General features: G+C 33.7%; 1 protein-coding gene and 1 pseudogene across 5 annotated transcripts in view; both read right to left on the bottom strand.

The window, feature by feature from the left end:
* LOC118194838 (uncharacterized) overlaps window positions 1-18,689 on the bottom strand; it is a 73,732-nt pseudogene extending 55,043 nt beyond the window's left edge. For 2 of the 3 annotated variants that reach the window (XR_015042812.1, XR_015042811.1), the window contains exon 1: window positions 18,565-18,689. The product of XR_015042812.1 is annotated as an uncharacterized LOC118194838, transcript variant X3 (transcript). The remainder of the gene's footprint in view (window positions 1-18,564) is intronic. The other variant, XR_015042814.1, reaches the window with a different exon arrangement.
* The window catches only part of LOC118194839 (uncharacterized), a 38,829-nt gene extending 20,140 nt beyond the window's left edge, over window positions 1-18,689 (bottom strand). The window contains exon 1 of one of the 2 annotated variants that reach the window (XM_085822775.1): window positions 18,565-18,689. The gene's annotated coding sequence lies outside the window, so the exon portion shown is untranslated. The remainder of the gene's footprint in view (window positions 1-18,564) is intronic. The other variant, XM_085822778.1, reaches the window with a different exon arrangement.
* Window positions 18,690-23,910: the final 5,221 nt, after the last annotated feature.

The raw sequence follows: 23,910 nt of genomic DNA, 5'->3' as shown, positions 1-23,910 counted from the left end.
ACAAATTTTAAAAATAAATCATAAAATCTGTGTTATTTTTATTCAGATTGAACTTAAATTTCAAATTCTGAAAGAATCAATCAAGTAAGTTTAATAAAAAATATCTGATGTGGATACCACGACTTCCTTGTACGGCCTATTAATTATACACATTTTTTACTGCATTTTATTTACACACATTTCCTCAAATTTCATTACAAATATATTTCCAATTCAATCAATTCAGTTTTCACTTTGCAGCAAAGCAAAAATGCATAAAAACTCAAGAGTATCTTCCTTAAAAATTATCAAATACAGAAAAACCTAAAACACGAAATGCAGTTAAAAAAGTTTAAAAAATTGTTTTTTGCAATTGAAATTATAGTTTTTACCCAAAAATGAGCAACTTTGCCACTACGTAGAATAAAAAAATTTTCGGTGAATAACTGAAAGTTAACATTTGACCCCACAGAACAGAGACGCAAGTTGAAGAACTGAATTCACTATTCTACTAGGAGTTTCAAATGTAAACAAATGTCCACCCCCTTAGGGTTAACTGCTCACTTTTAAATTTCTGATAATTTTACAAACATTCCATGCAGATTACCTAAAGGCATGAAAATCTTAACCGGAGCATAAAAACAACATAATTCAGCCACTTTTAAAGCATAAAATTCACAATTTATCAACATATAAGAATAAAAAAACTAGTTTACCGAGCTCACCAAGAGTGGGAAAATATTGGTGGCACTAATTGCAATGAAAAAGGGAGATGCTCAAATGCATGTTATAGCAGTCCCATATACAGTACAAAGTCTCTAATCCAGATGTCCATTATCTGGAATGATCTATATTCTGGATATCAAAGACACAAACTTACGCATGCGTGTAAAGCCAGTAAAGCGTTTATCTATGCAAGTTTCCGATAGTGAAGAAAGTAACACAGAACGTTATTGAAAACGAAACAATTTCGTTTGACATGTTACTCAGTATTCTCAACACAGCAATTACAGGACTTGAACAGTGGAACTTTGTAACTGAACAAGAAATTATGTCTGTTTATAGAATTAAAGAGAAAGTGTTAGCATAAAAAATGAAGCAACTTACATTGATAGAAATGTTTACTAAAGTAACAAATAAATATTAAGCTTTTATTTTTTTTGTAAATTTTGATACCCTTTAGATCATAATTGCTCTTTATTTCATAAATTACGGTTTCCTATTTTTAATTGTATAATTTCTGCATGCCATCTTACCACATTTAAATTGATGATCTATAATCCGGAAAACCCCCTAATCCATAATCGCCGAAGTCCTGACGAGTCCGGATTCTGGACTTTGTACTGTACAAAAGTTTAGGGTTCTCGAGCTGCTAATTTTGAGTTATACAAGATACATACATATATTCATACAGACATCAAGAAAAAATGTCTTCTGATCCCATTTTAATTCCATTTCACAATTCATTTTTGAAAAGAGGTCAGGATGAATATTTTAATTGAAATATGATACCTGAATGTTTTCGTGATTACAATACTTTGTACAAGGAAGTAATATTATATTATTAGGAAGACATATATGAAAATAATTCCATTAATTTATTTAATAATATTGTTACGAAATGTACAGACGCGGTGAGATAGCTTTCCCTCAAAGCAATTTTAGGGTTGCCACATTTGGTGACATGCCATGGACGGATGGAATGAATTCCTACCGGTTTAGCCCAGAATGTTCTCGAACACAAGCTGAAAGCTATATAAACCCTGCTGGTCCGCAGTCAGTTAGTGTGTGCCTCACAGTGAACGAGACAGTTAGTCAGTCCGTGCGGAGTCGATCGCGTTGACAGCCGGGCAGTGAGTGCATCGAAAGAGTCTCTTCTTATATCGCAGTTAGGGCATCGTCGAGAGAGTGTGTTGAGCTCCAGGAACAACTGAACCGAAGAGTCAGAAGCTGTGCTCTGTGTGGCATCAAGTGCATCATGAGTTGTAGCGTGGACAGTCTCGAGAGTATGTGGAGTTTCAAGAACGACCAAGCAAAGTTGGGAGCTGTACTCTGGTGCTTTGCAGTGAAGCTGTCTCCACCGTTATTGCCTGACAGTGTGAAGGCTGTGTCACTAATTGTTCCAGCTTGTATTTTGTAGATCTTCAACGACCGTAAAAGTGTTTTGGAGCTGTCCTGATTAATATTGGTAAATAAAGTGTGTTTCGATACTTCATCAAGTGTCATCATTATTAACTCCAAATCCACATGTACCCCTTACGAACGTGAAGGAAGAAAATAACGTAACAACTGGTGTCAGAAGAAAAACGCAACAATTGGTGTCAGGAGTGGGGTTTGCGAGTGAATGCCAGTGACTCACCTGCAGAAGAAAGCTATGGTGGAAGAAATGAAGACTTTGATGGACTTCTCAGCCGAGATCAAAGCCGAGCAGGAAGAGATGAAAGCCAAACTGAAAGAGTTAAAAGCAGGATAAGTCAAGAAAAAAGCCAGACATGCTGAGGACAGCTGAGATCAGAGCCGCACTGGAAGAGAAGAAAGCCAGACGCGAAGAAATAAATGTCAGCCAAGAAAAGGTGCAAGAGAAACTTCAACAGGTGAAAGTGGAGCTTACAGAAGAAACTGGAGCCATAAAAGACAATATGGAAATGATAGAAGTGGCATTTGAAGAATCAAAGGATGAAGAAATGAACGAAGTAGCTAATGAACTGTCTGAGGAAGATCACGAAATGAAAGATGAAACAACTAACGGGATTAAAGAAAAAGAACGAAAACATGAAGACATAAAAGATGAGGATTTTGATTCTCAAGTGCCTGAAGTGGAAGAAAGTGAAAATGCGACTGTTAAGTTCGTCAAAACTGATAGTGGAAGTTTCGAAGTCGCAGGCAGTAAGTGTTGAACCATCTGAAAGTGCATATGTTGCAGAGATGGGAGAAGCTGATATGCAGCTTAAGCAGTGTACTCTAGTATTGCAAGAAAATTCACCCACTCCACAAACTGAGTGTGTGTCTCCTAATCCAGATTATGCAGACACGGACTTGATTCTAAACCAGGATACTTGCGTTTGCAAAGTATCGGGCACCGTTCATGATTCTGATGCTGAATTTGGAGCTGGTTCCCAGGAAAGGTAGGAAAATAAACATATACCAGCTGCTGAAAATACCGACAAATATGAAACACACGATGCAAACAAACTACAGAGTGGTGAACAAACTGTTTCAGATCTTCCTGTGAATGACAAGTCTGAAAGGACTGAATCTTTACACTGTGATATGCAAAACAGAAATACATCTGAGAACTGCTGTAGAAAAGCATTTGACCCAGGTATATTTTAATGAAAAGACTGAGATTGAAATTCATTCTGAACTTTAACTTGTATAATTTAAAATTGTTATGTGTTTAATTTGTGTATATAACTTGTACATAGTGTAAATATTTGTTGATTTAGTTATGTTATCTGTATGTTTTAAAACGTTTTGATTGTATTGAATTTGGCTTCTGAACAAGGGTTATACTGCCCGGGATGTGCAGTCCTTGGGAGGGGGCAGTGTTACGAAATGTACAGGCGTAGTGAGATAGCTTTCCTGCAAAGCATTTCAAGGGTAGCCATAAAATGGCAAGGGAAGGCAGAGTTGCCACATTTGGAGAGAAATCGCCCATTTGGTGACACGCCATGGACTGATGGAGAACCTTCTGGAATGAATTCCCACTGGTTTAGTCCAGAATGTTCTCGAACACAAGCCGAAAGCTATAGAAACCCTGCTGGTCCGCAGTCAGTTAGTGTGTGCCTCATAGAGTATGAGATAGTTAGTCTTGAGTTAGTCAGTCTGTGCAGAGTCGATCGAGTGCCGAGCCAGGCAGCAAGTGCCGAGTGGGGCGGCGAGTGCATCGAAAGAGTCTCTTCGTATACTGTGGTTACTGCATTGTCGAGAGAGCGTGTTGAGCTCCAGGAATGACTGAACCGAAGAGTCGGGAGCTGTGCTCTGTGCGTCATCGAGTGCATCGTGGACAGTTACAAGAGTATGTGGAGTTCCCAGAACGACCGAGCAGAGTTGCAAGCTGTACTCTGGTGCTTTTCAGTGAAGCTATCTCCCCCGTTATTGCCAGACAGTTTGAAGGCTGTGTCGCAGATTCTTCCAGCGTGTTTATTGTAGACCTTCAACGACTGTAAAAGTGTTTTGGAGCTGTCCTGATTAATATTGGTAAATAAAGTGTTTTTCGATAATTCATCAAGTGTCGTCCTTATTCACTCCAAATCCACACGTACTCCCATATGAACATGAAGAAAGAAAATAATGTAACAACTGGTATCAGAAGAAAAATGCAACAATATATTAAATTTGTTTCCAATTTAACACAACAAAAGGAGGAACAGCCATTAAAAGAGCTGCTCTTATGAGTTGTTCAACTTTTACAGACTATGAATGTTGCACAGCATGACAAAAAAAAAAAAAAAAAAAAAAAAAAAAAAAAGTCAGCACTTTTATTAATGGATTTCCATCATGCATCTGCAAGATAACACGGAAGTATTTATGGCGTTCTCCATATTGTATAGAATCTCTAGTTTTAAAATCATACAGCCCAATTCAAGTGTTTAAATATTAATAACATCTGCAGGACTGACAAAGTTCTTTTGGTGGTTTACATTTTAATGATCGTTGGACCTGATCATAGGTACATTGTGGACAGGTTGGCAGGTTAGGAGATAAAATACACAGAAATTAGTGAGAACATTCTTTTGTGTATTGAGACAAATTTCTAATTGTTAAAAAAGGTACTTAAAGAGAAGAAAATCGATATAAATTAGCCAAAATGTCTGGGAAGGCTTCAAATTAAAAAGACGCATAAATATTTTGTTGAGTATTGTTGCTACAAAACATAAATGTATAGTATTTAAAAAAAATACTATACATTTATGTATTAAAAATTTCCTTCTGTATAGTAGCCTGCATACTACATTTATACCCAATACCCTACTTTAAAACCAAATAAAATTTTAAAAAATAATAACTAATTTCTCTTAGTTACTGAAATAGACTGATTGGAACTTGCAATTGATTGTTTCTCCTTTCTGTTTTTCAGTAGCCTTCCAAAACTCTGCTTTAGGTTTTATTACACTTTATTACATTATTGCTTTAGGTTTTATTTACACTTTAATTAATTATTTACCAGTAAATCCCAGTGTAGCTGCCATTTATTTATGATTTTGTTCTTGATGCCAGTTTGAATATTTCTAAAATTGAATAGCTGACTGCACACTGCACATTTCCATTGCAGACTTTGCTGTAAAGTCTGCCAGATCAGTTCCTTATTCCTACATACCCAGGAACCAAGCGGTAAAAAATCTGGTTCTCATGCCTTCTTAAATTTAGATGGTGTTGTAAAATTTCAAGAACTACTGGATTACTCACTTCTGAGAATGTTTTTACTGCTGATTAGAACAAACCTGAAAGGCCTGATGTTGTACGGTTGGCAAGTTTTGAAAGTTAGTTAGGCTCAGTCTGATGTAGTTAACCACTTGCGCTACGACTAAGCTTCACGGTTGCGGTGCCGGACGCTACAATATAACAAGCGGTAAAGTGTCTCATTTATGCCGTTCCATGTCTGCGAGTGCAATCCAGAGCTGTAACTCGAGAAATAAACAATTTCATTGTTACGCGACGCGTGCACCACGTTATTTTAATTTTTGCGATAAATGCCTATCGACGTGGTGTTCATGTCACTCGCGGTTGAGACAAAAGCATATCGTGTGCGTGACACGTTTTTTTAGCGCAAGTGGTTAATGTCATAGCTATATGTAGAGTTCTAGGGATTAAGGTTCCAATAAGCCACTAAAGCACCAGAGGTGATAAGTTGTTTTACATTATTTTAAGTCTCATTAGATGCGAAGAATAAGTTTTATATGAATTTTTACATTTTTATGTTTTAACTTGTGACTACAGTAAGGGTTAATGAAAGACAATAACTCGCTTTAATATGCAGAGATAATTTTTAAGTGCAAGCAGTTAGTTATATGTAATTAAATTAGTTATAAGATAGCCTTAGTAATTATGGATTTACATGGCCACTATTAAATTTTTTTTATTTTTTTAAACAATATTTGTTAAAAAAGGCCCTATTAAAATCCCAAGCTAATAAAATTTCACAGTTTAAAATACATGTAATTTATGACATTGATTCTTAAACGATATTCGGATAATTACACATTAAAAGCTACAAAACATTTCGAATTATTTATGAACAAAACATTTATGTTTTGTAGCAACATTACTCAACAAAATATTTATGCATTTTTTTAATTTGAAGTCTTCCCAGACATTTTGGCTAATTTATATCAATTTTCTTCTCTTTAAGTACTTTTTTTAACAAATAGAAATTTGTCTCAATACTTAAGAATGTTCTCACTAATTTCTGTGTGTTTTATCTCCTAACCTGCCAACCTGCCCACAATGTACCTATGAGGGTTTATTTGAGCTGGTAAAAGTTAAATAGTCCAAAACACATCAACAGATATGAAGCAAATTATAATTATCGCTACATCTGAAAGTAACTACAATGTCTGACAAAGGTTTAAAGAAGATTCTTATTTAAAAAGAACTTAAAAAATAAAGGCATGTTCTTATGCTAAAAAATCAATTACAGCTCGTAGTGATGTAATGAAACATGAAGAGTTAAATTCAAACTAAAAATATGGATTAGTGGTCAAAGACTGAAATTGTAAACAATTGGGTAATTTGCATAGTAATAAATGTACATATCTTTGAAGAATAATTTTGTTTTTCTTTATGTATTCAGTTTCTTTCTTATACATTTCTTTTCATTTTAGAATTTTTGGATTTAATTAAAGATTTCTGATATTCTAAATAAACTAAATGCATTCAGAATGTATAAAAAAAGCTGCTAATTTTATTTTTTTAGTAATATGAACATTCAGAAGAAATATGAAATCGTTTAGAGAGCTGATGTGGCATAATTTTTAGAATTTAGTGAAAAGTCCAGAAATGGTAAAACTTTTAGAATTTAGAACAGGCATTGGTAGCAGAATTTAAGATCCACAGAAACTGCATCAGATGGGAAAATACCTAGTGCCAGTCCTGTGTATGATGCATTAACCCTTTGCAACACAGTGTGTCCGGTCTGGACACACCTAAAAATTTCCTTCTGTACGCACAGAAAAATTGAATGAAAAAGGATTAATAGGTTACTCTGAACCTTCTTTATTTATAGTAGATGGCAGCTCAACGCAAACCAGTCCATATATTTTAGCCATGTTTAGTTTTTTAAGACCCTCATTTTCAAAGAAATCTTCCAAATTTTTTTAGGGTTTAAAAGGAATTGTTTGAAAAGAAATTTCTATGTTATTTTTTTGGCTGTATGCTAATCTCCTTATTCTATATTAGTTTTAAATTTTTACCTTGAAATCTTGCCTAAAATCAAACGACGAACCCTAAGTGTGCCCAGACCGAGCTCACCGATAATCTAGTACATCTGAAAGTCTGTATTCTTTGTTTCTCCGCATCTCATCGGTCAGTTCATTGACAACAATGCTCATTTCAGCACTCTTTTTGAAGCTCTATTCAATCAGTGTGCCACTTTGCGCACACCCACAGAATTAAAACGATAAGTGCTATCTTCACAAAATTTTACTTGTGTACTTCCCTAAGCCTAATTAGACTGCCTACCATTTTTTTTTTTAATATCAAAACTCTAACTGTAAAAGGTAGGGTGCCAGAAAGGGTTAAGACATTAGATGAATCTTTTAAATTGTCAGTTTCCAATATCTTTATTAATAAAAGAATTCTTTTCTATAATGCATGCCCATATGATAAGATTAGAAGCATTTTTGATATTTTCTATGTTTGTGTCTAATGAAAAGTAGAGAAAACAAAGGGAAGATTAAAATGTTAAGAAAAAGATTCCAGTATCAGAAGAAAAACATTCAACTCTAATGTTTTCATTGTTCTTCCAGACATTTTTCAAAAAGTAAGAAATTACGTGTTAATACTATGGAGACATTTTTCTGGAATATTCTAGAATCGTTGGTCTATAACTGTTGCCTTCATACTTTTCTAAACTTTTCAAGCTGCAATGTCTAAAAAAATCCTAAAAAAAAAATAACCTCTATCAATTCTGCAACAGCGTTAAGCCAGAAATATATATATATATATATATATATAAAAAAAAAAAAAAAAAAAAGAGCGAGAGAGAGAGAGGAAGAAAGTGTAAAATCAATTTTATAGAGAAACACAGGGCATTATTTCTAAAATTAGATGTGCTGGAGCCCTGTGGAATGCCGTCAGGAAAGAGGTACAAAAAGAAATAAATAAAAATGGCTTATAAAATCACTAATAATTAAAAAATTAAATATTAATTATTAAAATAATTCAATAATTAATGCTTAAAGGAATTAAATAATTTAAATAAAAATTTAGAATATGAAGAGATAGATTAAAGTTTAGTAACCGATTTTTAATATAATTTTATTACTAAAAATAAAATTTTTTATATCAAATTCCTATTGAAATTTCGTTTAGGTACAAAAGAGAAGTGTCACAGCTTTCTTATTTAAGGCTCTGGGTAGAATTATGATTTATCTCCAAAACTAAGAAGTACCGAAGCAGGGCTCAGGTGCAATTTAAGCTCCGGAGAAAACTGATGTATATTTTGAGAATTCTGAATATTCTGAGACAATTACATGGGGAAAACTCTTACCATTCAAATATTAAAAATACATTTTAACTTAATTACATAGTTTGCTTTTGCTAAGAATTGTTTCATAAATGGTGCTTTATAGCATTATACCTTGCTTATTTTCCATATATAATAAATGACCAAAATGAAACTTTATAATATCACAGCGAAAAAATAAAAATGCTTTATTTATCTCATAAATATAATTAAAAAATATTACCATTATTTACATGAAATTTATCAATGTTACAATGTTCTAAAAAAACTGTCGAAAAATTCCTTGATCTCGGTATTAAAAACTGTCTATAGAAACAGATCTTAAAATCGCCAAATTTAGAAGGGTTTAATTAAAGAATTCACATTCCCAAAAGAGAAAAACTGTTAAGAGTTCATTAGAAAAAATGAAATAATTTTGAAATGCTTATGTTTCACTTCCTTCTCAGAAACTTGAGTATCCCACCATTTATGTTAGAAATAGGAACAAATTATAACCTATGAACCCATTCAAAAGATAACCATATTTGTCAGCAAATCGCAAACATATTGCTCCAAAATGTTAATTCACACTCAAAATGCCAGTCGCAAAAACAGACAGAAATTTCAGATGATTAAAATTAAGGACCTTCTGACAATTTTGGCCGAAATTAAGGACTTTTAAAAAACCAAAAATCAATTACAAAAATCTTAAGGACTTTTAAGGACTCTTAAGGACCCTATGAACCCTAGAGTGGACCTGGTAATGCAAAAGCAAGAATATGTGATCATATTGATGATGTCAAAATACATTAAAAATTTCTGATCTGCTGCACTTATTATTTCGGCAAACCTGGTTACAAATTCAGAATGAGTTTAGGTTATTTACTGACGGGAAAGACTCGAGGGCTATCTGCCTAAGGGAAGGGATGCCTTCGTGGAGGACTTTCCAAGGGAAACTGGCTCATATACACGTTACACATGGGGAAAACCACAAAAACACCCATGCAGTAATAAAGTACTAGCCATGCAAAATGCAACACATGAAGGAAGTATCCAAACAGCATGAAACTTCTATCATATGTATACTGCGATTGAATATTCAAATGATCACAATTTCAGCACACACATACATCATGGATGACTGCAGTGCTCCTTACAAGCCCTATATAAAGAAAAGAAAGCTTGCTGTTTTGAATAAAGTGAATTGTTCTCTTGTATGATTTTTTGCGTGTGCAGCTTCAGTATGCCTTACTGAAAAACACAAATTAGAAAAAAGAGATTATTGATTAACTTCTAGGAAAATGATCATCATGTCAGACGTAACCAAGCAAATGTCATGCAAATATGGAATTGGTAGATGCAGGAGGGAACGACTGATGAAAAGGAGCAATTGCAATTGCAACTGCTTTACTCCACCACTCCATGAGAAGACAGGCATATTGTGTGCCATAGCACTGATGGAGGGCACTGTTACATTTACAATCATATTACAGTGAATGCAGTCTATTACACAACAGTTGGTGTTTGCATGAAAAGTTTGATGTCGTTTACAGTCCAATGGACTGTCCAACTATGCGTCGATTGCTTCATTAACGGCACTGTCTTCCTGAATGAACCATGCTTCTGCCTGCAGCACCGTAATGTTCGAATTAGATATTGGGGGCATTGTAGAGAGAGGCTGTTCGACTGTTGTGTTATGCATCATTGTACCGGTCCTACACCCGTTTTTATGGTGGGGGATGATATTAGATTCCACTCCTGCATGAAGGTTAGAATCCAGCACTACTCCACACCAGCATCCTAGTACATATTATCGTTACACTTAGTGGTCAATGGTATGTCTCTCAGGATTTGCAGCCTGTTCTCCTTCCTTGCGTTCAGGGCTTGCCTGCGGTATCATTTCAACAGGACAATGAGTGACCACATATTGCACACAGTGTTCAAGCTTTCTTCTTAGCTTACCTTATTGCATTGTTATTCTGGCTTGCCCATTCTCTAGATCTATCACCTATTGGACATATCTGATCAATAACTGGAGAAGGCATTATAAGGTATATCTCACACCTTCTTAGCATGCCTTCGTAGTAATGGTCAGCACATTTAACGTGTATTCAAGAGGTTCGAGTCCCAGTGAAAGAACTGCTAATTTTTCACACTTCCAGCATTACAACAGCCTAATGATTCTACTGTGGTACCCGAACTAAAAAAGGTGGTGAATGATGATTCTCTGCCACCAGGATTTGGTGACTGGGTCCCCTAATCCTCAATTGCCCTTTAAAAGGGGGGAGTATATAAGGTATTTCTCCTGCCTTCTTAGCATGCCTTTGTGGTGTAATGGTCAGCACACTCGAAGTGTATTCCAACGGTACGAGGTTTGAGTCCTGGTGAGGGCATTGCTCATTTTTCATGTCTCCTGCTTCAAAATAATCTAATGACTCTACAGCATAACCTGGCATACTGCACCTGCATGTACACCAAATGAATTTTGGCTATGTATGGAGGCAGCATGGGCTGCCATTCCCTAAGAACACATCCACAGCTTCTTTCATCCAATGTCAAGGTTTGTAGTAGTGGTTATTGACAAGTGTAGAGGCAGCATTCATTATTGATTTTATTTTCTTTCTTACCTCAAAATAAGGCTGTTTTTCAAATAAATTAACAATAATACTTTGTGTAATCTCTGAAATTCATATAAATGTAGCTTGGATATCTCTTGTCCTTCTTTATGTCACATTTTGGAGATCAGTTGTGCAATTATCATATATTCTGGCATGTGCACTTTTAATATTAAAACAAAGTCAAAATTTATGGCTGCAAGTTACATGCTGCATATACGTAGCGTATTTGGAAACTAAGTACCGTTTCATTCTAGCGCTGTGGTAGACGTCCCGCGCATGCGCACTAGTCTTTCTTGTTCACTGACTTTCAATTGTCACCATTTTGGTTGCTCTATGTTGTGTTTTCAGTTTGCTGTGCACATTCAAATGTTTAAGACAATTAGTTCTCTCGCTGACTGTGAGATTTGTGCCGTGATTAAATTTTTGAATGCGACGAATGTTAAACCGGCCGAAATTTATCGTCAAGTGACAGAAGTTTACGGTGAATACGTGATAAGTGATGGAATGGTGAGAAAGTGGGTAAGAATGTTTAATGCAGGTCGAACAAATGTCCACGCCGAGGCTCGGAGTGGTCGGCCTTCTGTTGTCACCGATGATTTGGTAAGGAAAGTTTATGAAGCAACTCATGAGAACAGACGCTTCCCAATGACAACTCTTTCAGAGGCATTTCCACAAATTTCACGTACTGTTTTGTTCGAAATTGTGTCTGACCGCTTGAATTATCGCAAACTGTGTTTCCGATGGGTTCCAAAAATGCTCACTGATGTTCACAAAACAAAGTGACTTAATAGTGCCCTGACATTTCTCACGCGGTACAGTGATGAGGGAGAAAACTTTTTAAACCAAATTGTGACAGGTGATGAAACTTGAGTGTGTCATTTCACACCAGAATCGAAACAACAATCGATGGAGTGGAGACACACTCATTCTCCGAAAAACCAAAAGTTCAAAATGACAATGTCATCACAAAAAATCTTGTGCACTGTCTTCTGGGATAGGAAAGGTGTTTTGCTTACTGAATTTCTTCCCAGAGATGAAACCATTAATGCGGCACGATATTGTGAGACTTTAACAAAACTAAGGCGTGCCATTCAAAACAAACGAAGAGGAATGCTCAGTAAAGGAATTGTGTTGCTCCATGACAATGCTCGGCCCCATACTGCTGGTGTCACTCAATCGTTAATTCGACAGTTTCATTGGGAGCAGTTTGATCACCCGCCGTACAGCCCGGACTTGGTGCCGTCCGACTATCACTTGTTCCTGCACATGAAGCGCGAGCTTGGATCTGAGGATGACACGAAAAATGCTGTGGAGTCTTGGTTATCGAAACTGGCAGGAAGTTTCTTTGACAATGGTATACAAAAACTGGTCACCCGTTATGACAAGTGTTTGATCATTGGCGGAAACTATGTTGAAAAATAGTTTAAGACATGTATTTTCATGTAAAAATAAAATTGGATTCGAAAAAACTGTTTTACTATTTTTGTTTTTCAAAACGGTACTTAGTTTCGAATACGCCTCGTAGAAATGATAGATTTAAATATAAGCAAAAGATGAGCATACAAAAATTAGATTTCTGCATGTACCTAAATGCTGTTTATTAAAAGAAATGACATACCTAATGAAAGTAAAAATATTTATTATGGGATAACATAATAAAGTTGTCATATTCATCTTCCATTATAACTTCAGGCACATCATCGAATTTTGTTTCATTTTCACCATCACTTTAACTCTGATCCATAAATGAATAATCATCTTCCATTTCATCTACATTGCTAGACATAATATATTTTTTAAATGACTTATATTGAGTTTAATTTCCTTCCATGCTCATAATAAATTACGTCAAGTTTAATTTCATTCCATGCTTTTTATTAACCATTCACACTTTCTAGACTGGCATGAAACAATTGGCCTCCTTTTTTCACCTTTTAATATCCCCATATTCCACTGTCATTTTAAATTTTCTTTCAATGTTTTATTAATACATCTAAAGGCTGAATAAATGGCTTTAATCAACCTGGAATAACTATCATGCCTGTATTACACTCTTTTAAGAATTTCTTCGTTTTACCTCTTAGATGGGTTTTGAATACGTTCCAAATTAAATGACATTCTGGATTCTAAGGCAACATGACACTTTTGGCTAGCATTTCTTATCCACAATTTCACACCACTTTCGTCCATCCATCCTTTCTCACTAGCACTTTTGGGGAAATTCCATTTCAGCACCATCTTTTCTTCTAACCCTTTCTTGGATGTGTATCCCATATATGCATTCTCTATGAAGATCTCTGACAGCAGGGCATTCCACCCATACATCTTAGGAGAATGAGCTTAGGGGATGGGTGATGCATATGTGCATTTTAAGCTAAATTATTTTTTAAAGACCACTAGATGTCACTCTGTGTCCTTCCTTTTGAACTGAATATAGTTTTAGAATCCTGACCTTTAGTTTGATAACATTTGTCTAATTTAGGTGTCATTCGTTGCAGGGGAGGAGGGGAACTGTAATGTAAACAAACAGAGCTCGGCTCTTTAACTAATTATTATATATATTGATATATTATTATATGATATAAAGATTTTCGTTTCTGATATCCCTTTTTTTGCTACTATGTAGGGTCTTTTAGGTTATTGTGAGGAATTCTGTTACAATCTGCATTGCTTTTATTTCGCATACTTTCCTTTTTTAATTCGGAATGCCTTGACTATAGTTTATTATGGCGAGCAGCATTATTTGTCAGAGAAAGGATATGCTCACATGGTAAATGAGCCAATTAGTGATATGGATGTGAGTGATGAATCATTTTCTAAAGAGCCAGAGAGTAATATTTCAAGTGATTCTGATAGAGATATTTTGTCAGAGATTGAGCTCAATGAGTGTTTGCTTTTCATTTCCATGAAAGATTTTGATATTTCTTCTTGTAAATAGTCTTTCTTGTATTTTTTAAACTAAATTTAAAGTTTATTTATGCCTTCTGTCAATTAAAACTTTGAAATAAATTGAATAGCACTTCTGAATACTATTTCTCAAAGTAAAAAATTTTTTATATATATTTTCTTGGAAAGTCAAAAGGATCAAATGCTAATTTTAACGCATAGGATAGTTTAATTAATAATCTAAAATACACCAAAAATTATGACGTTAGGACTTAAAACTTTTTTGTGTGATTTTTTTCTATGCAAAATCTTTGTCCTGTGGGACAATTTATTTTGGACTTCCATCTGCCCCAAGGGAATGTCTTAAACAAATGTGCACCATCTTGAAATTGTTAAAAATGACCATGAGTTTAAATTTTATACTGCCCACTAAGCAAGAAAGCAGTACAGTGAGGTGAGATTTTTGTGACCTGTTTTTTTTTAATGTGAACTGCTTTTGTTCCTTTCACATCAATTGTCTTATTTCCTATCATATCAAACATTACTGGAGTTTCATCATATTCCTAATATGTGACAGTAAACAATTTTTTGTTTTTGTAGGTCAATAACATACTTTTAGAAACTTATCAATTCGTTGCCAAAATCTTTTAGAAGCCTTTGTGAAATTTTTGTTTCTCCTCATAGAACTAAATTATTTTGTGTTATAAATCGATTATACCAACTCAAAGTTACTCTAAAGTTTTCACTTTCATTTGCATTTTTTTTTTTTTTTTTTTTTTTTTTTTTTTTTTTTTTTTTTTTTTGCCCTTTAAGGCAAACAAACATAAACTCTTTCTTGTTACAATTAACCCATTCTGGCTATTTTCTGGGATCCATTTTACAACACTTTCTTTTAGGATAGGCTACTCCATTACTCTATTATGTAAAGCACATTTATTCTCCGGCATATTTATTACCATAATTTGATTTTTCATCCATTCATATATAGAGCTTTCACTAACACCAATCATTCTTGCTGCAGCACAATTTTCATTTTCTTTTGCAAAGTGAATGACTTCGCATTTGAAAGCAGAACTGTATTTGTTTCGTTTGGCAAAAGCCACATTTATTACTAAAAGGAACACTAGGTTAACTGTATTTCAACTTAAGCAAATGCAATTTACTAAAATCTTTGATGGTCACTTCAAAATAACAATTTAAAATGACTACCTACAGAGAAAACATGTGACTTCTAACTCCATGAATTCCTTCAGGGTTATGCACAGCTGCATTGAATACAAACCACCCTCTTTGCAGAATAATTTACAACCTCAAACATTTCCCCCACATGCATTATTGTTCCCCTTATTGTTTGTGACTTCAGTACACCATTGTTTGAAAGCTTGGGAAAAATCTTCAAATGAATGACTTTAAAAGATAAGAGCATCACACATGTATCTTTCAAGTTTCTTTATAAAGAAAAGGTGGACATTGTATGATCAATATACCTAAAAACTAAACAATGTAGTTTCAAATTATAGGTGCATGTTATATGCTAGAATACACAGTAATTAATTTTTTTCTTTTATCATCATAACCTAACATAATACGGGGGAAAAAAAAAAAAAAAAAAAAAAAAAAAAAACCTATTTTTATAAATAAATTTATACTGAAATAACCTTTTTTTTTCATTTCAACTCTTTCTAAACATTTATTTTTATGAGGATGGTAGAGGTTCTACCAAAATGGATTATATTTTCAGGTATTTGGCAAGAAAAAATTTTAATTTTAGGGGTTCTCCGAGTTTACAAAGTCTGAAAAACCATTGCAACTTTTTGACTAGGAGAACAGAAAGAAAAATAGAACAGATTACAGTACTTGCAAACTCAGTTTACATGGCTAGAGTTTGACTGTCAACAGCAAAATTTATTCCCCCTAAATATCTATCAGTTTCTTTAGGAATCTATCTACGAAAGCATATCTCTCCTCTTAATCATCAAACTTTTATGCATTTCACTATTAATAATAAAATAAATAATACAATACTTTTAAACTGGGCATTTAAATAACATCTACAATGGAAACCCATTTACTTAAACTAATGAATGTTAACCCTCTGGCTGCTCATCCCGCGATTTCCATGTGCAACTCAAACGTAGCAAAATCTGCTCATCCCGTGATCTTCGCGGGCATCTGTTTTTCTTCCTTTATTGAGGAGTGCATCCTGTTTTTCCCCCGCTTAAACATTGAAATAAATTATATACAGCACAGTCAAAAGTCGTTAATCCGGACTCATCAGGACTTCAGCGATTCCGGATTATAGATCATCAGTTTAAATCTGGTTAGATGGCATGCAGAAATTATAAAATTAAGAATATGAAACCGTAATTTATGAAATAAAGAGCAATTATGATCTAAAGGGTATCGAAATTTACAAAAAAAAAAAAAAAAAAAAAAAAAAAAAAAAAAAAAAAAAAGAGCTTAATATTTATTTGTTTACTTTATTAAACATTTCTTTCAACGTAAGTTGTTTAAGTTGCTTCGTTTTATGTGATACTTTCTTCACTATCAGAAGCGAATTATAATGACGAGGAATTTGATTTAAATCATTTCAAAGACGGAGTGCAACGAGATGAAATACTACATTTAGTAAGGAATTATAAGCCAAATAAAATAAAAACATCTGCCCTGAAGAGAAGGATAGTGCTGACAGATCAACTTCCAATTCATTGCGCGCAGGGGCGTGAAATAGATAAACAGATTTCGGAATGGTTAGAGGAACAAAGGATATGCCTTTATCCATTTTTTGCAGCAATTCCACTTTTTGTTTGATGGAAACATACTTTCGCTTTGTAGATCCTTTGGGAGCTCCAGCATCGGAAATTCTATTTGACATAATCGAAAGTTAAAGCTTACTTTTATAAAATTGCTCTAACATTCTGCAAAAAATAATAAGCCGGATCCAATTCGAAGATTAAGGAACAACACAATCTGCATCATTAACTGAAGTAAATAATTAGATAATTTTAGCTTATACCGTCCGTTATACATTAAACCCCCATGCGTAAACGTATTATGCGCATGCGCACACGCATATGTGCAGCCATAAAGGTCTTATGCGCATGCGTCAACGGGACGCATGCGCAGAAAGTTTGTAGCTTTGAGGTCCGGATTATAGATCATTCCGAATTGTGGGTGTCCGAATTAATGACTTTTAACTGTATTAGATGTTTAGTTTACGTTTCAGCTAACAGATATCGTTAGATGTCCACTAAATTGTGGCATTTGAAGGCAAGTGGTATTACCCCTCAAACTTCACTTTTTGCCGCTTTTTTCTTACAGAAATGGCTGCTAGAAAATGTTCAGCGATTATCTTGATTATTTAATTAAATTATTGAACTATTAATTAGATTTATTGATTAGATTAATAATTAGATTGATCATTTAGATTTATTGAATCTGGTGCAAAGACTGTGAAGCTGGACTTTGCCTTGAAGCCTGTTTTGAACTCTATCATACTAAAGTGCATTTCAAGGTAGTTTTTCCTCAGTGCTTTATATTTTCTTAAATTTTATACATTTTGCTTTTTTATATTATGCAATAAATAGAAATTAACTGTAATTTGACTGAATTTATTAAAAAAAAAATTAGTTTTGTCGCTAATATCTGAAATTGGTTTTTCTGGCAACTTTAGATTTTCATGATAAAACTCTATATAAAAAGAATTTTCTAGAAAGAAAACGTTGATTTTTCAATTCTCCAATATATATATATATATATGTAATAATAAAATTCCATAGTCAAGAATACACTTAAAATTCTAACTGTATGTTCATTTCATTTTTAATGGCGACGTTCTCTTAATTGAAAGTACGTAGAATTAAATCCACAGCCCCGTAGTCAAGTTGTTTTTCTCGCCTTTTCTACATGTACAGTTATAGTATGTTCTCGAAATATTTAAAGCGAACTGGATTGGCTGACGTCATTTCTTGGAAGCTCCGCCTTTCCAGAGGCTATAAAAAGATTCACAAAAGGAATATCGGAGCTTTTTCTTAAATGTCATGATGCAGTAAACTACATACAAAAAGTTATTAGTAATTCTTTTTATTTACTCCGTATATCTGATTTTTAACTACTATTTCTCCTAAATAATAATAAATGGGTCCTGTTTTTTAAACTTATCGTCTGATTATTTAAGCTACGACTACATCTTCACAAATCTATTTATTCTGGACAAAAGCTGATACATCGCATATATATTTAAAATATGAGGAAAAAAAATTACACAATTTTTGAAGCGATTTCGGTCTACAAATTGAGCAGTCAGAGGGTTAATTTAGCTTCTAAAGGCAGAAATTAATATGTATAACTCTCTTTTAAAAAGCATAGCATACATTATGATGTATTTTACAAATAATAATTTTTCTTGAAACTTACAAGCATTAATGTGACACATTCATTTGTTGAACACTACATCAGCGGAAGTACCATCAATTTGCTCAATGAAACACAAGGCAACTTCAAGTAGCAGTTCCTTTACTTGTTGTAATCTAGAATACTATAATAAAATATTTTTTTTAGAGCATGTAGTATTTAAATAAAATATTATCTTACAAATCAATATTTAAGTTTGTAACTTTCTGTCTAACTTGGAGTTTCGATTATCTTTGATACTTATATTTGTACTTTGGTACAGCAAAATGTAATTGACTAGATTTTGAAATGCAAGTAAATGGTAAACTCATAACGGATGTTAATATTAAAAAATCTGATGTGTACACCACGTGACTTCCTTGTACGGGATATTAAATTATACACATTTTTTCTTGCATTTCATTTAAACTTAATTGGCTTGAATTAAATCTACTTCGCCGACAACGCATAAACCACAATAGAATAAATGCATTCTTAAAGATTCACTCTAGTACAGTCAAAAGTCGTTAATTCGGACACCCATAATACGGAATGATCTATAATCCGGACCTCAAAGCTGAAAACTTTCTGCGCATGCGCCGCGTTGGCACATGTGCACAGGCGTTTTACGTGTGCGCGTAAGACCTTGACTACTGCGCATATGCGTGTGCGCAAGTGCAGAATACATTTTCGCCTGCGCGTTTAATGTATAACGGAATTATCTAATTATCTATTTCAGTTAATGTTAATGATTGCGTTGTTCCTTAATCTTCGAATTGGATCCCGCTTATTATTTTTTGCAGACTGTAAGAACAATTTTATAAAAGTAAACTTGAACTTTCGAATATGTCAAATAGAATTTCCGATGCTGGAACTTCCAAAGGATCTACAAAACGAAAATATGTTTCGATGTCCAACAAACAAAAGTGGAATTGCTGCAAAAAATGGATAAAGACATGAAGAATGTGACAGAGAGGTTAGTGAAAACGAAAAAATTTCGATTGACAAGTTAGTCGGTATTCTCGGCACAGCAATTAACGGGACTTGAACAGCGAAACTTTGTAACTGAACAAGAAATTATGTCTGTTTATAGAATTAAAGAGAAAGTATTATCACATTAAACGAAGCAACTTAAACAACTTACATTGAAAGAAATGTTTAATAAAGTAAACAAATAAATATTAAGCTTTTTTTTTGTAAATTTTGATACCCTTTAGATCATAATTGTTCTTTATTTCATAAATTACGGTTTCATATTTTTAATTTTAGAATTTCTGCATGCCATCCTACGAGATTTAAACTGATGATCTATAAACCGGAAAAATCGATAATCCGGAATCGCCGAAGTCCCAACGAATCCGGATTAACGACTTTTGACTGTATTTGTTCACCATAGCGACACTCTGGCGCTAGATTCACTTAACAGTATTATATTTCGTACATATTATAACTCATGATGCACAAAATTTATATCGTTTAAAGAATAGAATTATCTAATCATTGCCACATGTTCTATTCAAATATTATAATAAAGCTAGAATGATGTATAAAAGAAATTAAGCAAACAAAACAAAAAAGAAACAGTTTTTCACAGACGATTGAGTATTCATCATGTAATTAATTCAGTTCTCACTTCGCGAGAAGGCAAAAATACATAAAAACTCAAAATATCTATATTAAAAATTACAAAGTAAATCTTTAACACTTATTTCCTCGAAAGGATTGAACATGATTTAATTGGCAATAATAAATGAAGGCGTTATTTTTGTTGTTGCGAAGCTACGTTTCTCTAGATTGGCAACAAATCCACTAGTCTGCTGTTTCAAATGTAAACAAACAATGGCCGCCATCAAGAAAAGGATTAGGCTTAGCGGCACTTAAACAACTTTAAAATTGTTGATAATTCTAAAATTATTGCACACAGATTTACTAATGGTATAAAAAGCTTAACCGGAAGATAAAAACAACATAATTCAATAATTTTTAAAGCAAAGAATGTACAATTTACATACATATAAGAGTAAAGAAACTGAGATCACTGAGCCGGGTAACAGAGTGGATATATATATATAAATATATTTATATACGTTTGGTGCGACCGATTGCAACCAAAATACGAGATGCACATCTACATGTTATAGCAGTCCTATATACAAAATTTCAACGTTCCGAGGCTACTCGTTTTTGAGTTATGCGAGATACGTACGTACACACGTTCGTACAGACACCTCGAAAAATTGTCTTCAGAATTCATTTTAAAGCAGTTTTATAATTTTTTTGGAGGAAATGAGTCTTTTATTCTGTCCTTACGTACAGATATCACGCAAAAACATCATTAAATTGCATTCGGTAGCGGTAAAAATGGATATTTTCGTTGAAATATGCTGCCTGAAACTTTTCACGATTACAATACTTTCGCTGAACACTGGTAGTTCGGTCCGAGTTCGAATCCCGCGAACGGGCTGGCTGCATGGGTGTTTTTGTGGTTTTCCCCATGTGTAACGTGTATACGAGCCAGTTTCCCTTAGAAAGTCCTCCACAAAGCCATCCCTCCCCTTACGCAGATAGCCGTCAAGGCTTTCTGTTCGAGGAACTGAGATCTATATTTAATAAAAATATATTACGGAATTTCAGCCAAAATCCCATAAATTTCTGCAATTATATGAGTTTTCATATGGTTTCTTTACAGATGGGAGCAAGATGAACAACAAGGTTGGCCTTGCATTTGTTCTTTATGAAGGCCATTCCGAGGTTTGTTATTTTAGACACTGTGTACGAAATGAATGCATAGTTTTTCAAGCACAATTTCTGTATATTTATCTTGTCAAATGGATCAAGGATAATGGGACAGCATCCTTAAGTTACCTTATTTGTTCTGATTCTCTTTCTTCTTTTCATCTTTTGAACAGTTTTACCAGCTGTGACAAATTAGTTATTGAAACGCTATTAACTGTCAGTTCACTTAGAAATAGCAAAATTGATATCCGCTTTGCTTATGTATGTGCTTATCACGATTTCTATGTAAATGAAAGAGCTGATTTCTTAGCTAAAGATGCCTTAAATTTACCCAATCATATCAACATTAGCATTCCATAGAGCTACTGGTTCCAAAGTCCTTTCATTATAAGAAGCTTTTAGCTAAGTGGAATAATGAATATATTTCATCTTGTAATGCTGAGGTCACCAAAAAGTTCTTTCCTTCTATTTATCATAGACTGCATTCCTTGTTTTTCCTCTCTATTAATTTTAAAGTTTCTCAGTTTTTATCTGGTCACAGTAAATTTGCAAGTTACCTGTTTTGTTTTAATCTACGATCAAACAATTTATGTGAATGTTCCAGAAGAGTACCTCAGGATGTAGAACATTTGATGGCCATAGATTTTGCTTGCAGAATGATTTGAAAATGTTCAGAGTGACTTGGCCAGTGAACTTATCTGTTTTCGCGAAATCCAGACTGCTGTTCTCTGCTTTTGTTCATTTTACTTATGCATGCAACTTTTAATGTTTTAATTAACTTATTTCTATAAGCCCCATGTTTTACAACTGTGGTGAATGGGGTGTCTATGTTTTCAAATAATAATTTAAAAAAATAATGAGATTAAATAATAATGTTTGCCTATTAACAAGTAATTAAGCACTAAGGCTTTAATACAAACAATATTAAAATTTATAATCCTTATGAAAAACTTTTCATACATAAACACATGGCACTATAGAAACTTTTACAAGAAATTCGCCAACAAGCTCTTTTCACGTAATTAGATATCCTGGAAGCCAAGAATTTCAGAAATGTTTCATTCGATGCACTATTGAGAGTAACTGTGATACTGGTTTTACATGCAACTCATGCTCTCAGCCTGTGGCTGCCTAGCGGTGTTTTGTTCTGTTCTTAACATCTTGATGTTCACTCGGCACAGCTACAACACACAGCAACTGAACACAGCCATATACCAGTTATCTGTCATTAAGTTGATTGCCTGCTCTTTGATTTAAATATTTAAACACAAAATTTAATAGTACATTAATCATCCATGATGTTTAACAAAAAAAATTGTATGAAGAAAAAACAGCATTCAATACAGGGTGGGAAATTAAGTTTTTTTTTATTTCTGTGACAGCTCGTTATGCAAAATGGTATTAACAAGTTTGAAAATGTCTAATGTAAATCAACATTATTTAACGCATAAAGACCATAAATATGCTAAATTGGATTAGGGAATCTCATTAAAAAGTGCTTTAAAAATTGAAAAAAAAAAAAAAAAAAAAAAAAACAATTACCTAAAGATGGCTTTTAGTGCTTTTATAAATAATATTACAATTGATACAAACAAAATAACACATATACTTGGAAAGAAAGATAAACTCCCCCCCCAATGGCAGATTTTGAACAGTTACATCTGCAACAGAGTCCATTAATCTATACTAAGGCCAGCTGTGGTGTGTGGTGGTCTCTTTATTATGGAGGCACCTAATAGGTGGGCCACCATTGCCTCCTATGAAAGGACGGACAGTTACAACTATGCCTTCTCCAGGATTCAAACCCAGGCCCTTCGGTATCAGTCAGGCTCTCAAAGCACTATACCCTCTGGGCAGCGATAAACTATTTAGTGATGTAGAAATAATTTGGAATGCATTATTGAAGCAGTGAGTTATTTTAGATTAAAAAAAAACTGACAAATATACATAATTATCTTTTTCCAGAAGCGTTATAACTAATATACAGCACAAATTGGTTCAACTTGAAACAGAACAACTTCATTCAATAATTAAATTGAAGATATATATATTTCAATAGCTTTATATGAAAATACTAATAAAGCACACCCAGATATTATTTTATTCATACCATTACTATAGTGTACTAGAAGATATAGTGGATTATAGCCCCAAATAGACCCCATGTTAAAACAGGGTAATTTTTTTTTGTACAAATAACATCTAACACTTCTCTTCCTGAAATTGAAACATATTAATAATAATAAAAAAAATCAAAACACTTAGTATTCTTAAATTTGATTTTTGATAAAAATGTGTAGCCTTTGATCAGAAAATTGATCAGCATCATTGAAAAAAATAATCAACTAACTGCAAATGTTTTCATGAGTGGCCACAAAACTCAGTCTGTTACTTTTAATGCTGTAAATGAGTTAATAAGTTTGCTTAATAATCTTGGATATTCTTTTTTGTTGTGAGATGCTAAAACTTAATTTATGATATGTCAGCAAAACTTTCTCAACAGTGTTTTGTACCTGGCTGCATATATCTGGGCACCAAAATGCCACAAAAGCAGCACTGTTTAAAGCTTCTGAAGACAAAAAACTTCGTCGAGAATGGCGAAAAGAATTTCCAAATGAGATAGAGAACTAGCCA

Source organism: Stegodyphus dumicola, chromosome 8, assembly GCF_044657685.1.
Source record: "Stegodyphus dumicola isolate Sdum_Otavi_A_Nest chromosome 8, ASM4465768v1".
NCBI classification, from domain to species: Eukaryota; Metazoa; Arthropoda; class Arachnida; order Araneae; family Eresidae; genus Stegodyphus; species Stegodyphus dumicola.
The sequence above is the reverse complement of the archived record's forward strand: the minus strand, read 5'-3'. Positions and strand labels throughout refer to the sequence as shown.